This window comes from Oreochromis aureus, linkage group 13 (genome assembly GCF_013358895.1).
Source record: "Oreochromis aureus strain Israel breed Guangdong linkage group 13, ZZ_aureus, whole genome shotgun sequence".
NCBI classification, from domain to species: Eukaryota; Metazoa; Chordata; class Actinopteri; order Cichliformes; family Cichlidae; genus Oreochromis; species Oreochromis aureus.
This window is the reverse complement of record NC_052954.1, coordinates 26,076,829-26,094,497: the sequence shown is the minus strand read 5'-3', so window position 1 is coordinate 26,094,497 and position 17,669 is coordinate 26,076,829. Positions and strand designations below refer to the sequence as shown.

At 36.7% G+C, this 17,669-nt stretch overlaps 1 long non-coding RNA gene across 1 annotated transcript in view; it reads right to left on the bottom strand.

The window, feature by feature from the left end:
• The window catches only part of LOC116324838, a 76,391-nt gene that overhangs the window by 15,607 nt on the left and 43,115 nt on the right, over window positions 1-17,669 (bottom strand). Inside the window, exon 3 of the long non-coding RNA XR_004199805.2 lies at window positions 5,227-5,271. This is a non-coding gene — a long non-coding RNA (uncharacterized LOC116324838). The remainder of the gene's footprint in view (window positions 1-5,226; window positions 5,272-17,669) is intronic.

The window sequence follows — 17,669 nt, the reverse complement described above, 5'->3', positions numbered from 1 at the left end:
AACACATTAGCTGATAATAAACTTCTGAATTTTAAGTTTTAACTCCTCCACATCAAAAAGACACTTAGTCAACCATCAGTAAAAATGTTATACAAGATAATGAACCATAATTGGTGGCATTCACTATGCAGCTAAATGAGTCACTGAGCACAATCTGCAGATCTGTACGATCAAAGTCTTCCACTGACCTTTCACAAACAAATTTTTGCAAGCATCACAGTAACACTCATCTTGTAAAACCTGTTTTGGTTGATAATACCATCAAGTTGATCTAACTCAGTCTCCAAGAAATTTGAACTCGATCAGAGTTGGCTGGAGGTGTTTTTTTATCAACGGTGCACACACCTTCCACTAAAGTGTAGAATGCTGGATCCAAAGCAGATATCAGTGAAATGCTGAGCAAATCTAATGTACATAATAACAGCTATTTTAAACCAAAAATCAGAAAGGTGGGAATTCATCCTGATTTCACAGAGGTGAATGAGAGGCATCGGACATGATCATTTTCATTGCTTTGCTTTGTAATCACAAGACTTACAGCAAACGTATCAACAATATTTCACTTTTAGCTGCCAGGCCCAATTTAAATATAATATTTTTGCTGTTAAAATAAGCCAGCCGCAGGGGGACCTCAAGTCAGTGTACTCCCAGTATCGATAAATGGGAGGGTTTTGTCAGGAAAGGCATCCAGGATCAAATCCTTGCCAAATCAAAGACCCCTAAAAAGAGTAGCCGAAAGAAGAATATGAGAGCTCATTTTTGAACCGGTGCAGGTCGAATACTGTGAAAATATCTGAGCAAATGCAGAAGGCTCTTCTAATATTTCACTACAGAAAGCTACCAGTGGTTTGTAATAATTTCTTGGTCCATAGTTGAATCTGTGGTGAAATAAATATGTAGGCAAAATGAATAAATGTGAAAAAAAGGGGCTCAGAGTTTCTCCTTAAATTTAATTAACATCATCAAAATGTTCAAAAGTGCAGTAGTTAGCATTATCTCATCATTCCTTTTTTAGTTTGTCAAGGTAGCACTAACATTTATCGACTCTATCATTTAACATTAATCACACCGTTTGTTAATCCTTGTTTGTGTTTTCCCCCAGAGTGGTTTTTGTGATCTCTCTATGCCCTCCTTTTTCTCTCTTCTTTCCTCTTTACCTCCCAACAAGTTACAGCAGATGGCTGCCCCTCCCTGAGCCTGGTTCTGCAAGAGGCCTCTTCCCGTTAAAAGAGAGCTCTTTTTTCCCATTGTGGGTAAGTGCTTGAGCATAGGGGAATCACCTGATTCCAGGGGATTCTCCTTAATGTTGTAGAGTCTTTAGCCTAGAGGTGACTATAGTTGTGGATTTCGCACTAAATAAATCTAATTATTAAAAAATATTTTTAAGACTGTGTTTTTAAAGTGCATCCAATACTAATGCTTCCTTTCCATGAAGAGAGAACTGCAGAATGATTCATGTTACCAGTGACCTCTGTCTTGACCAAAAATGCAGCACATCCTTTTTTTCTGGAAGTTTAACTTTTAAAATGACACACAGTGCATGATGGTACTTGGGTACAGCCATCAACATCTGAAAAAATATGTAATGTCTGGTTTCACTTGCATTTAGAACTATTTACTTGGAAAGCTGTTAGTTGTGGACAGTAACAAGCAGCGGCTGACTGCCTACTGGGACATTTCCCCGTAGCTCGAGGGTCATTTTGTCCCGCTGTGAACAGTCAACTTGACAGCGGTAATAAAACAAGCAGGAATGAGTCAAGGAACTCTCAGAATACACCGAGATAAACTCTGTGCTCTTGCCACAGTATCCACAGCACAAATACACCCATAAATACCTTTCAGGAAGTCCCATATATTTTCTATTTTCTAATTGGAATAACATTCCTTGCATATGTACATGGTGGACAAATAAATTGTACATCACTACTAAGGGTGTTGCTAACAAATGAATGTATTGTGGATAATCATTTTAACTGAAAATGAGTTACTGATAAATTTATAAACACACATAAATTCATAATTACTTCGGTAATGCTTCTATTGACCTACTTTTAAGTAGTTATGGCATTTTGAATGTAAGTGATTTAAAGTTAAAGGTTAATTAATTACTGACTGATTATTATTGTTTTGTTTTTCTCATTTTCTATAGATTCTGAGCAATATATTCAAACTGAATATTTTTGTGAGCATTACCTGGCTGAATTTGGGTTGTTTGGTTGTTTTTGTGCGAACAGAGTGGCCTGGGATGAAGTAGTTTCCAGCCTGAATTACTGCTTCAAGTACGTCTTTCCGCTGATGCACTTCTAGTATAAGATGAGAGGTTACAATGATATTTGTGCTGTTCTAAACAAAATACGCACTTAAGAGAACACATTGTTTTCAATAGTAAACTGATTCTGTGAGCAAACAGAGGCCTCCTGTAAAAATAGCATGTTGGCTGGTAAACAAAGCGGCTTCAAAAAGGAAGTGAGAGGTTTAATATCAGTGAGTGACTAAGGCAGCGGAGCACAGGGAAAATCCAGAATCAATATGTTTCAGTTCTCAGTATATGCTGTACTGTGGCATATTTACATTTACCTGAGGTTCCTATGCAGGTCACCGACAATGTTGACAATAGCAAAGTGGTTCCTAGAACAAAAGCCTTTCATGGAGATAACAGCACGCAATGATGAGCCACTGAGAGTAAGCCAAAGTTGGGACTAATATTCAAGGGAATCTTTAACTTTCCACAACAAAACTTCAAAGTGCGCAGTGGTTCCAAACTTTCTCCTGCTAATGTTTTTGTTTGCACCTTAGCTCGCTACCTGCAGATTTGCTGCCAACATTATCTTCACGGAACTGTGGACTCAGAGAGCTGGTTTAGAGTTACAGAGGACTGAAGCCGAGAGTAGAAGTGATAGTGAATGCTGATCTACTTTTATAGCTCAATTATGGTACGTCAGCAAATGGTCTTTGACTCACTGTAGAGAAATGATCAGTACGTCAGCTAGTAACTAATATAATGAATGCCTTAATGAAAATGATACTATGGTGATGGGTAATGAATACTGAGGTAGTTACTGGTGGTTTGCATTTAGCTGTTAGTGATACACACATAAAACACTTATTTAACCTCCTAGGACCTGGCGTCCACATATGTGGACATCACATTTTGGGTTGTCTAGACCAAAGTACTAAATTTTGCTCTACAAGGGCCTGATATCCACTTACGAGAAAATTTTACCGGAACTGTTCTATCAAAATTTTAAACAAATAACTTCATATGTGGATCTGGTAATTCTTTGTTTTTACATTGATCTGGTCCCAATATGCCCAAATATCAAAGAGAAATGAAAAATGCATGCCATGGAAGAGTTCGGGTCTTAGGAGGTTAAGGAAAATAGAAGTGAAATAAGTATTGTTTTTACTATGACAGCTATTTACTTTACCAGAATGAAGGTACAGCTAATTGTTCCTACATTTATAGTGTTAACTGTAAAAGCATTTTTTTTTTTTAAAAAAGGGAACATGGTTGCACGCTCTAGAGAATAGTTAAAACTCCTAAAAATAGCTAAATAGGATGCAATTTGATTAAAAAAACCAAACTCTGCAGTTCCTATACATCATTGCTGGGTCCCAAGATTTCTTTTAGGTTTAATAGTCTGCACTTATAGACAAGTGGGTCATACAGGTGCCGTGCATCAGTTAGGACGGTGTAAGGGCTTTGAAATACTAAAAAACGTTGACACCCACTATTCAAATGATACAGATATCATAGTGCTACAACCGAATGAACCCAATGTAAACATAGCCGTAGTGAAAATGGTACTATGGTACTCTGACAAACAAAACTAGATCATGCTGCTATAATCAGTATCAGTACAGCCAGCCTTAAGTATACCACCAATAACTTGAAACTGCAAGAGTGTCATGTAGATGTTTGTTATATCGTGAACAGGAGGTGAAATCCAGACATGAAAAGATAAATATCTGAGAGTGTCATTTGAATTTCAGTTTCAAGAGGCTGAACTTGCCCAAACACACACCTATACAGATTACACAATAAGGGCTTGGAAACAGACAATATCGTATGTGAATTTTTTATATTCTTCATATATTCATTTTTTAAAAACAAGTGGCAGTGGTGTAATTGCACACACTACTTCATCAAAGTAAAAGAACATTTAACTTATTCATAATAACTGGTAAAGTAAATTTCAGCCAGCTGAAATTGGCAATAGCTGAATAGATATCATTGTTTAATATATCAACACAGGCCTTTGTCATAGTGTTTACCTCAGGATGTGAAGTGTTGATGCCTTAAGACTCAGCGATATGCGGCATATTTTGGTCATAAAACGTTGATATAAAAATAAAAATCTTTATTTTATCACACACAAAACTTTCAAAACCCTCACAAAGAGCATCTAAATAACGCAGCTCTAACAAGGTCTTTATATAAAATGCTGACAGCCAGCATCATTGCATATTATAGGAAATACAATATCAAAAAAGTGTTGAAAATGCCATTTTCAAAATATTGTGTAAGTCTTGTGTTTTGGTGACACAGATACAATTTCCTCCTTGTCAGCCTCATCAAATCCCTCCTCTTGCAACAAAATGTATATGAAAAGTAAAGGCAGAAATCTGAAACATGTTTCTAATTCAAAGGTATTTGCAAGATAGTCTTGCATGTGCAGTTAAGAGGACTTTGCCTCTGCAGGACCCAAATAGAACAAAAAAAAATAAAAATAAAAATAATAATAAAAACCACACATACACAACATGAAGTAACTTTAAAGACCTATAAAAAACATGAGTTTGATAGTAAAAAACAAAACAAAAAACTGAACAACATGGTGGTGAAGCTAAAAACAAGCCTCTCTTAGTTCCTGAAAAGTTGACTTCTGGCAGATGTGAAGCCTTTCTTTGACGTCAGCATCTCTTAAGTAGATCTTACAGTAAGAGACCGAGTCTTTACATAAAGCGACTCTAGCGATTATCTAAAACAAAACATGAAATCTTCTCATGGCCCTCAAACAACGATAAACAGTCTCTGATTTGAATGTTTAAATGTCAGCTGGGCCAAATGATGAGCAGTGAGAAGAGGGAACAAACCCTTTCACACGTCCACGTGCATGCAAATATATACATGCACTCTGCAGCCCACACACGCAGGCCACTGTACACATTGAAACTGCTAATACTCACACATGCATTAATACTCAGAGTAAAGGATCAACTGACCTAAAAGGTGTGTAAGTATGCTGACCCCAGACCTCATGGACAGTCCTGCATGACAAAGAGACAGATTAAAATTAGTCAGGAAGTACTGTTGAACCACCAGATCCTGCTACAAGAACTTCAGTGGACCTTGGCATGGATTTACCAAGTATTTGGAACTCTACTGGAGGGATGAACATCATTTTTCCAACCTATTGCCTCATTTGATGTTTTTATGATGGCGTTCAGTCCGAAAATCTTACACAGTTGTTCAAATAAAGGCCAAACCATATGATTCAAATCTATTACTGAAACGATTCAGTGACCCCCTAGAGGCCTATGAGTTGGAGTATAATGGGAAAGATCACGCCCATCAGAATAAAAATGCTTCGTCATGGGATAAAAATATAAAATAAAATAAACTGTATTGATGTGCAGAAACCCTGCCCAGAGTGGACAAGTGGATCTAAAACATGCAAGCAAACTGCCCCCTACAGTGTAAACAAGCCATCAGATCCTGTCACTGTAAGGGTCAAGAGTTCAAGTTTACAAATCCTCAAGTCTAGGAATGTTTTCTTCAGGACTAGAAGCTATCATTTTAAACATTATGGGGGCTTTGATAATTTCAGTTGATAGGGCTGTCCAATACAACAGCTTTAAATCTAACTGTAGAGGGAATAATGTGGTTCACAGCATTTTCACACTATATATACATATATATATAAGAATCTTCATTTGACATGTGTTACAGACTGATAATCCTTTAACAGCATTGAAAGTCTAATAAAAAATATTATTTTGTTGCCACGTGTACTGATATGAACATTTAACAGTTTGTAATGTTCAGAACTGTGTTCAAATCCACTGATTTTAGTGTGTTTGTTGTATCCATTACTTTCTGCAGGCTTTTCTATTAAAATATTATTAATCCTTATCTGCAAAAAGCCAGAATTAACACATGTTATCATTATATTTTCCTAAAACCATGTACTCTAGAAACTTATGGTTGATAGCAAGTGCCACATATAAACACATACGGACAAAAACTGGGCACACATACAGCTGTGCAAATTATTTTGTATTTACAACTAAGGCAGAAATTCACTTAAGATAAAAAAAAAAAAACAGTCGTATGTCCACATAGACAACAGTATAATTATTATTAGTATACTTACTTACTATACTGTACATGCAAACATATTGAGAAAGCTACAAAACCTGTTAAACTGACACAAACACGGCTGCTCTACTATCAGCCAACATACACATTCACAAATGCATATACACAGGAAGCATACTATTGTCTGCTGTTGTTGCTGTTATAATTTTCATTTTATGTTGACAGTGTACAACATAACAGCACACAGGAGTACTAATTTTACATTACAAGTTGTAATGTACACACATGTAGTACACATATAGACAGACATGATAATATGCACACACCATATGTGCAGTCTAAAAATATAAACACTCAAAAAATCTGAAGCACATGCTTAGAGCAACACACAGTGGCATAGTAACATAGATAACTGCCTTTATATGAAGCCAAGCACATGCATACTTAGAAACACATACAGATGTATGTGCTTCTAAGTATGTTGTACAACAAATATGCACAAATACTGCATGTAGCTTTGTAACTGCACAAAACAAAAAAGTGTGGATGAACTCACACACCCTTCAGTATTATATGTGCACTGAGCAATGAAAACAGAGAAACATGCAGAAAATAGAAAAAAATATATACACAGAGCTATGCACACACTATGTTGACATACACAAAAACAACTACACATACTGTAAGAAATAAAACGGTGCAAATATGTAGTTTCATACAATATGTAGTTATAAATAATTAGTACAGATTTTGAATGCATTCAATTACACACAATTACTTCACACACAGATGGAAATGTATATTAATCTTGGCAAGGACAGATACTAAGAGACATAAAAAGACAAAAGAATTAGAGAAATTACTGTGTATGCAAAACAAAACACACACACTGTATTAAAAAAGTCAGAATAAATACCAGAGACCTGGTGTACACTAATTCAGAGACCCCAGTCCCATCCCCCACCCTCCACAAAAAAAACAAAAAAAAAACAAAAAAGAAAAGCAGCCACAAACGCACAAACAAACAGTATAAACACAGATCTGCAGATATATTGACAAAGGAGGAGTGTACTGTGCACATACACGTACATATAAATATTCACTGCTAAAGTATACGACCTCGGATATGCACTAATGTCTACTGATCATGTGTGCACAGAGATCAATACATATGGTAGCTGTGCAAACAGACACATACACTCACACACACAACACATACACGGAACAAATTAGCGACTGATTAGTCAAACAGTTACTGATGGCAACAAAGTGATGCCACCCACGGACACTGAGCATGCAACACTGCTTGTCTGAAACCATAAACATGTTTATATTTACTTATTGTCTCATTTTAGACCAGAGAGACTTTTCATACAGACTCTGACATTTAATATCTTAAACTAACCACTGTGTGGGAGCACTATAAGAAAACTCCCTGCAGCAAACTCTGCAGCAAATGATTAAGGTTATAATTAAGATAAGAGATTAAAGTCAGCAAAAGGAACAACTAACTCACCAGCTGTCAAAAGTAATCAACAACCTGACAGTTAAACTGTCAAAAAAAAATTTCATCTTAAAAACTACATCACAATACTGAAGGATACAATTTAAGCACAAAAGGGTTATAAGGAAAAGGTGGATATTTATGATAAATATAAAACAAATTTTCATAAAACGATCAAATTGTTTTTTCTGCATTTGAGTAATCAGCACAGGCAAACATAACCAACACGAACAGTCAACTCAAACTTAAACTACTCTAGAGGGACAAAAAAAATTCTGAATTGTTGTTCCAGTGAACCTGCAGTTAACAACTGGGTCGCCAGTAAAATTAAATATGATCAAAATTGTATGTGCAGAACGTGACATAAAACGGTCTCATTTTGAAACTACTTGTCTCAGTCATAAACCAGAAAGAAATAATCAGACATGGGTGACATGAGACGTGTAATAAAAAATATATTTAAAAATGGGGAAAAAACACATAGACAAAGGTGAAAAATAGTGAGTCAAAGTGACTCTGGCACGAGTCGTAATTCTGCTGGATCATCACCGGCGGGATTTTTACTGATCTGATTGTCAACAGTCCAAAAAAAAAAAAAAAAAAAAAAGAAGCTAAACACAACTGACAATATTCAGCCTCCCTCATTTTCAATCTTTTTTTCTTTTTCTCTTCTTTTTTTAAGCATGCATTTGTTGTTGCTGAAAAGGTTAAAAGATTTTTTTTTGTTTCCAGTCGAAACTGAGTGGGCAGGCAGCGAACCGAACATTCACAAGGCAAATTTCCCCTGATGCTCTGGTAATATTATCACTCCAAAGCATCATAGTTTCAGAATGACTTATGGATTTATTTATAAGAAGAAAACAAGTGTGACACCAATTAACTCACAATCAGTCACAGGTTAGGGCTCACATGTTAGTTTTGACCATTTTGAAACTGACATAGATATACTCGAAAAACATATTCGACATAAATAAAAGGTCACGTTAGTGTCTCAATATCTGCTTCACTTTCAATATGACCTATCATTTTAGCGATAAGAGTGTGACAGTGCTCATATTGTATAATTTATATTGTTCAATTTGTTCATAACCAATAATTTAAATGTCAAAACTGGAATTTAATAGTTACATAAACACTCGATAAAATACTGACTGTTTCAGCACATGAACCCTTTGTTTGCTAGTGACAGATGAAACATCCCTCAGTGGAGACACACTTTCATAAATGTAGTTTGGACCTAACAAAAAAAAAGAACCGTTTGCCAACATTTAACACCACTCCACCCACAGTTCAAGAGTTTATATGTCACCTTTAAAGAATCATCGATCAAAGTAATCTCATTCTGATTCAGAGTTTCACTATTACTGGTCGTTTTATTTATTAAAAAACACAAACATGAAGCAAATAAACCACACGCTGTGCTCACGTCCAGATTTATATAATTACTTAGCATACTCTTGTACAACAACATTGACAATTTAACTTGCCTTTCACACTCAGGAACACAGAGTAGCATTCAGGGGCCTATGACAAAAAGAGCAGCCAGCCTTCGACTACAATTTTCTAGCGTCAGACTAAAACCGTGAACACACAGTCAAATCAGATTTGAGGTGGACAATTTTTCCCCAGACAGCAGAGACCAAGTTTGCCTTCGTGCGATGTAAATAGCTATTGCTGGAGACGATCATCCCCCCGACCTATTTCACAAAAGACACCTGATAAACATGACATAATCCAGCATGACTATGTCGCCTAAAAATATAAAGGAGAGACAGACCAGCTTTACGCTGCATCATTTACTATCAAAATTAGTCAGAGAGCAAAAGAGAAGACGTTGAGGCTAAGCTTTGAAGCGATCAGGCGCGGTGTGTGTTTCAAAAACTCAAAAGGAAGCTGCGAGGATGAGACAACAGTCGCTGAAATCTGCTTTTCCTCTCTCTCTCTGTCGCTGATGTTTTGAAAGAGGGGAAAAGTATACGAGAAAAAAAATACAAAAAAGAAGCAGAAAGGGAAGACAAAAGGAGTTGTGACCGAAATAAAGAGCTTCCATAAATAAGAGCAATCTAATAATTTCTGCCTGTAAATAAACAAATTAAATTTAGCAAAAATGCATTTTTGACTCTAGGAACTTTACTTCCCTACATTCGAGTGTCACTGATATTTTAGCCTGCCACGATACACAGAAAAAAATGAGAAACAAAAACGAAAGTAAAAAAGACTGGTGACTTAACAATTTGAAACAGGTAAAACTATATTCAAAAGAAATGTGGGAAGCTTTTGATCTATCTATTAAAGAAAAAAAAAAGGTTTGTCATAAATTCTGCAACACATTTACCAGTCATACTTTACATTTCACTATGAAGCATTAGTTTCTAAAACGTGGGTTCAGTCTGAATCATGTCACCTTTAATGCCTCACCGATCAAAGTAGTTCTCTTTTTGATTCAGTTTCACTGCAGGCGGAGGAAAAGAGAAAAATCTACTTTTCACCCTTTGGTGTGCAAAGAGTGTTTGCACACATCATGTTTCTTTAAACCAGAAACATGAGAAAAGTGAAAGAAAATAAAACGGTATGAAAGAGGGAAAAAAAATGAGAAAAAAGTAACACAGAAAGACACGTGGGTTACATTGTGGTGCGTGTATACCTATCTCTCAGTTGACAGAGCAGGGATGTGGGAGGTTGCACACAGAACAGAGCCTGGGAGAGCTATGGCCTCAAAACAGCCATCTCCATTTTGAAATGAGATGTCAAAACGACACACCGCCATCTGCTGAAAGTACTGTGAAGTGGTGAGGAGAAAAACCCTATGACTAGGCCTCACACCTCCACACTAACTGTTTCAAGAACAAACATCCTGCTGCATGAACATATAGGCTACATTATTTCTATATTAATAAACTGCGTTTGTTACCCTGTTAGTTTTGAACGATACCAATTCATTCTTTAAATTCGCTCGCAATGAAGCCTGGTATTAAAGGATTAAATCAAGCGGTTTGAATTTTACTCACTGTGACTAATAACACAACCTGCCTGCCTGCAGCTGGCGTAAAATACGACGTAGAGAAAGTCAAGCTCGGAAAAACTACGTGGAGAAAGTGAATGAGTAAAACTCTCCCCCGGCTCAAAAACTACCACTATGAGCAAACGTGTGTGCTCTGTATGTTTAAACACAGATGGTCTGAGGTTGACCCGGGCAACTACCAATGACTGAATAAATGTATGAATGACTGTCAAAATGTGACGTACCTAAAATTATTCGCTAAACCGTTCCACACAGACGTCACAACATAACTCATGAACCCCACCGACGTGCAGATTATATTTGGTTTAAAAAAAGGGTCCAAAGAGTCATTTATTGTTCACTATGGAGTAGAGAATGAAGAGATATACAGGAATTTATGAATGAGTGGATCAGACTTGTTGATAAAAGATTTTAGCAACACCTCAGGCCTCCTGTAAGTCTCCACTAGCATTCTCTAATAGTATGCAAGTGTAAAATGGTTTGTAAAACAATAATATAATTGCAGGCACAATTGCATATTTTATATTAAAGCATTTGCCAACATCTGTAACCTCTCCTGTGGGGAAAAACATAGCATCAGCTGGACATATTTAGATAATTATTCATGTTTTACTTTAGCACAGTTGTTAATAACATTAATAATGTCTCTGTTCTTTTGAAGGGTTCCCATGAGCCACGCTAGAGCTAGCATGAACAACACCACATAAAGCAGTTAAATGGATTTATAAAATAAGCCAGATTAATTTCAGACACAGTATAGTGAGTGCATAATGTAAGAATAAATGTACGAATCAAGGGAAACACATTGCATTTATTTGCTTTGTGCTGCAGCTGTGCTGACTAATCATTCCCCACTACACTCTATAATCGAGTAACTAGCAACCAGGTGGTCTGCTGGCAGCAGAAGATTCAGAGTTAAACGCCCTTCCCTTGCACTTTAAGAGCCCATATGCTGTGTTCAGGTCCTCTGCTCCACTGAGCATGATGATTGACTACTTAAAATAATTCACAAGAAACAAAACCATGAAGTTGAAGTTCTTCTCATTTCTTTTTATTAATTTTGACTGTGCAGACAAAATGATGAGCGATTACAATGGACTGCGTCTCCCTTGACATTCAGTCTCTTACTATCGTGCTGATGACTCACACAGATATCTGTTTGAGTTATGGAAGGTCACTTAAGCATCCCACATTGAAGGGAAGTGAATCAGGGGAAGTCGATGCAAGTTTATTAAACCACTATCATGTGTGCAAATATGAATAAAGAATTTTACATAGCATACTGGGGGTTTTCAAGGATGCTGAAATTTCAGTATGCTACGGCGACCTTTGAACGGGCCACACAAGATATGCCTGACAACCTGTACGTTTAAGCACCTGCTTGCTGAACTCTGAACAAGCAGTTTCACACGTCACTGGTCATTCTACTGGGAAATGCTCCCCAGCAACAAGCAACAATAGGACATAACAAGCATAGCAAAACTCCATTCAAATGTCTGCTGACCATGTGATCGGCACAAGAAGTAATATCCTGTTTTGTTCTATGCTATTGCCAGTTCATGAGAGAAAACTGAAACGGACACATTTAGAGAAATTATGTAAAAGACACACGTCCATTAAATGGTTCACATGCATAGTAGACTGGATGATTTTAACACTTAATATCTATTCATGGGTTTTAAATCATCTTTGTGTAGATTCATGCATTAAAACTCAGTTTAACCTCAGTTTAAACTCAGTCTAACCTCTTAAGTGTTTAGTTAGCATGTAAGGGCTCATATGCTATCAGAAAGACTCACAAATTATTGTTCAGTAATAAACTCTGACCATTGCAGGAAACAAAACAATGTCTCGTGTCTTTCAGTAGAGCAATTAAACATCTTTCTGGTAGTTTTAGTGATGCAGAACAATCTGCACTTTAAGCTTCGGTCTTTGAGTAGATAAACCAACAACTGCCTGTCTCCAGACTGCCGGAGTAGATAAACCAGTAGCCGTCTGGAGTAACCAAACCCACCTGTCTGACTGGCATGTAAGGCTGACGTCAAACATAGGTCACGTCTGCCACTATCAGCTGAGGCATACTCCATCCTGGCAAGAATTTGAGAAATCTAACTTCCCGTCACATTTAATCAATCATTTGACAGTGACAGGAAAAAAAAAAGAATTATCTGAGAATCTAACATTAGATGTTGTGTAAATGTGCTTCTTTGCTTTGTCTTAATCAGCAGTTTAGGATGGTTGGTCAATCAAACAAACGCTTAAAATGTGTTTTATGTTCTTTCTTACGAGTACAAACTTAGTTTTGACATATGACAAGTGATACAATCCATAGTGAAACCTAAAATTCACTGTGTATTTCATTAAAATGCAAAGAATAAAAAAAATCCAAGAGAAAACAAAACTACCTGCTGTTTCCAAGTGCAATGAAGCCTAAAGTCTTGTGCACCACTGACTCCTACTCTCTTCCTAAATGCAAAGTTTAAATGTTCTGAAACAATGAGGCCGGTCTGCTTAATTCTCCTTAGTTTATATAGAGTTATAACAAATTTCATAAGGTGCGAGAGCCTAATATACCCAACCTTATTAAATCTGCCACAACATCATTGCCAAGAACTCTTGGCTCAAGGTGCAGAATTTCATCTCAAGAAATTCTCTGACTCAGCGCTCACAAACAATCAGGAACTGACTAACTACACTCAGGTCTCTCCCATCTCCAGAACCCCCTGTCTACATTTGTATTTTTAAGGACAAAAACCAAACAACCAGATGTTTTCTATTATGGAAGTTACAAAACATGGTCAGCAACAAATCTGACAAGCCAGAAAGTGGAAGCAATCTACAGTTAATGTAAAAAGATCAAGATTTTCTCTCAAACTATTTGATGGCTTGCCAAGAATTATGATCAGTACATTGTCCATGCCATTTTCAAGATAAATTATATTAATTTTGAGACCCATAAATTTTCCCACCTTTGCTCCATATTTAACTACTCTTCCACACAGGGATAGAAATGGAACCATACTAAAAAAAAAAAAAAACAAGTAAAAACAACAAGCTAGCATCCTGATAATTATAATAATAAATAATAAAGTGTTTAGATCAAAGCTAGTACAGAGCCCAGGCAATGTAGTTTAAAGCCTTTGCAAGAATCAAACCAGTGACACTTTATGTGGGTTTATGTATTGCTGTTTTGTTTGAGTGTGTGGGGGTTTTTTAAACATATATAACTTGCATGTGTCTCCTTTATGGTAGTCTACCTGCCTCTCTGTACACCACATTAGGACTTTAAGCACATTTCTGTATAAAAATGCAAAATGCTACATCATCTACAAAACTGCTACTGCAGAAACATTAAATCTGTGCACAGCAGGTTTTTCCCCCCTCAAACATCCCTTCAGTATTTACACTTTAAACATGTTGCTGCATCTTTTAACAATAACAAGCTGATTTTATCTGGGCAGGTGGGAGGTAAACTGACTATTTGACTTACAGTGTGCCCTTACACCTTAGCACTTTTTTTTCTCCTCCTGTCTGTTTATCAGACTGTACATCACAGAACAATGTGTGTGTGTGTGTGTGTGTGTGTACACAAGTGTGTCTCTGTGTGTTGGTGGCATGCAGACGTCTAGCTGTCCTGATGTGAAAGACTGCAGGCCTCCTACGGTCTAGGAGAGAAGGCAACCACAAGTGGGAAAGGTCTCACGCACACAGAGTCACACACAAACAAACAATGGTTGGGACCTAATGTTGATAAGACAGTGACTAGTCTTTTAAAAATGTTTTGCTTATCTGTCTCTGTTCAGTATGAAGCCCATACAGTAAAACACGTGACAGACTCTGTCACCATAGCAATATTATTTAACAGGCCAAACATTTAAGTTGAGTTCTGAGAATAATTTAAAGTTAATCTAAAAGCTTGAGGATAAAATCTGACTACAATGAAGATTTTGTCAAATAGATTTTAAGGACACAATCAAACAAAACAAAAAAAACATCTTGTTAAGCTTATATTTGTTGCATGTTTATGTGTTAATACATATTTAGTCAGATTTCATGTGATGTGCTGGTTTCCTACAATTTGCAAATATGACATAGCCCATTGACAGTTTTCTTCACTGTGGTTGTAATACAACTGCGGCAGTCCAAGAAACGTAGTCGAGCTGTCAGAACTGAAAAAACAATCTTACATTTGCTGCATTTTATCTGACAACTGAGAATGAGTTCAAAGCGATACTGACACATCAGTGCACTTTAGAGGTTTTGATATTCCTACAGAAGAGCTTCTCAACCTTTCAGTGCAAGTCTTAAAACTTTTTTTGTCAACATGGTGTTGGGTAACAGCAACATCAGCTTTGAGTAAGATAGCACGGCTAAAATTGGACTCAAACATTTATAGATAGCTCAGGTTTTTTGTGCATCCAAGCTTAAATTCCACCTGTCTTATCTTCTGGGTGATACATTATCTAAGGTAAAGCAGATAGAAAACCAGTTACTGTAACAGAGCCAAAAAATGTCACCTGCAATTATGGTTTCAAGAGCAAGTGCATAAAGCAAAAACGGCCAGCATCTTAGTAGTGGAGTTACTCACCAGGGAATTACAATAAGACATTAGCAAGAAATGAATCAACAAAAACAAATGCAAATGTTTCTCGTACTCATGCAAAATGAGTACCAGCAAAATTGTCACAATCAACTGCATGATTTTGCACTTTTATATCAAACATACTCTGTTTTTTCCCATTCGAGTAGTGAGGGTGCGACCCAGTGATTTGGCAATTCAAAGCTTAAAAAAATAGTTGGGAAATACTAACAAGCTACTTTTCACACGGGTCAGCCTGTCAGCTGTCACATCAAAAACTTTGCTAGCTTTTAATCTGACCATTAAAATAAAATGATGCATTTAACGCTATGAGGAGCAGTTAACTCAGATGTGGAGGAAAAGTCAGACAATGACTACTCAGACGTTATATACAAGACAAGTCATTGTGAGACATTTATTAATAGACAGGTAGTTTTCCTGTCAGCAGTAAACCCACCCTCGCCGTGACATGTTGAGTCATCGTTTCACAACATCCTTTTTTGAGGAAAACTTATCTGACTAGTAAATGTAGATAAACTAATGATTGTGAAATGATGCCAAACCAGCCTGAAGCATTTTGTGAATATAACGCTTCATTGTGCAAACATGCAAAAGTGAATGTGGATGGCATCAAAAAATGATGAGAATTTTTGTCTTGGACAAAAGCTCCTTGTGAGGAGCATGGGCCATCTTTCACCTTCTTCCAGGCGTAAAAGTGACACAACCAACTTTGCAAAGTGTTTCTTACTAAAGCTTCAAGATCACTAAGTGAATGTCAATTTATCTAATGACAGTATAATTACTATATTTTGGACGCTTGTCCAACAAACCCGTTGATTCAGATGAAAACTGCTGAGCGCTAGGCAGGTCTGGCTTTAATCAGTAGGCTTTCGAAAGAGTTTCTTCAGCCTTAAAGGCAGGGGAGTTTGCTCATTCTAGCCTTACTTGAAAACAAACCTAAAAAGCAAACAGTGGTGGCTTTGTAGTAACTTTCAGACATGAATAATTGGCTGACTTAGTAAGAAAAAGAGTGATTTATTGTATAGTATGTGTCTTCTCTGCCAGACTGTAGCCCTCCATTAGAATCTTTACAGGAAATTTACATTACGTTAAATCATTTAAAAAATAATCCAGTCAAAGCTTTCTAGACTTGTTGATTTGATCTGTACCGTATTTTGCTATTGTAAGTGGTGGGTACAATTAACATTAAATTATCTTTTGATCCTGTGGTGAATTTTATAGTCTCTTCTTTTTTTCCCCCACCTTGTTCACCACGGCTTCAACACACTCCCGAGCTGCACGTTTGGCTTCATTCACCAACACACTATTGAGTCAGCCAAGTAATACCTGCTGCCTGGCTTTAATCTTCTGAGAGACTGCCTTTCTATTTTGCTCTGAGGCTATAGGCCACCATCAAGTTTTTCCGTGATTTATAGGCCACAGGTGCAAGCGGGTTTGTTAAAGCTGCTTACGCACGGTTTGCTCGGCATCTTTAATGAATCGAAGATATATATATATATATATATATATATATAAATATATACATATATATATATAAATATATATATATACATATATATATATAAATATATATATATATATATATATATATATACATATATATATATACACACACATACATATGTGTGTGTATATATATGTGTGTATATATACATATTTTATTTTTTTCCGATGACACCCTCGTCTGTCTTTACAGAAGACAGAAGAACAGTCCCTTTTGGCTGCAGTAAGAAAGTAGTGTGCTACTGCTAACAGCATCATCCGTGCCACTGTCTCTCTTACATGCTTTTTGCTACAAGTGTGATGCAATCACATTTTAACATCCACTTGAACCTTTTTTAATACATGTTTGAAGTTGCTTTTACTCTCATGTGTCATGGTATCACCATTTCTTAACACACCCAAATTTCTATACCCAAAAGAAAATATCTTATTTCTACCTGTGCTGTTTTCTACCTTCCCACCCCTTCATACGCATGCATGAAAGCTGGAGGTGGAGAGCAACTAGATTCAGCACAGCTCAGAATGGTGGCAACAGACATGACGCTGATTAAATTAAACACAGAAAGAAAAGGAGTTTGGGTGGAGGTGGGTTGCAAAGTGACTTGCACAAGCACAGAAACTGTGGGCTGCTAAAATGGCACACTATATATGAGATTAGACAACTGGCTACACACTCCCAGTTACCAATTGGCAAATCTTAAGATGATGTGGGCCAGAT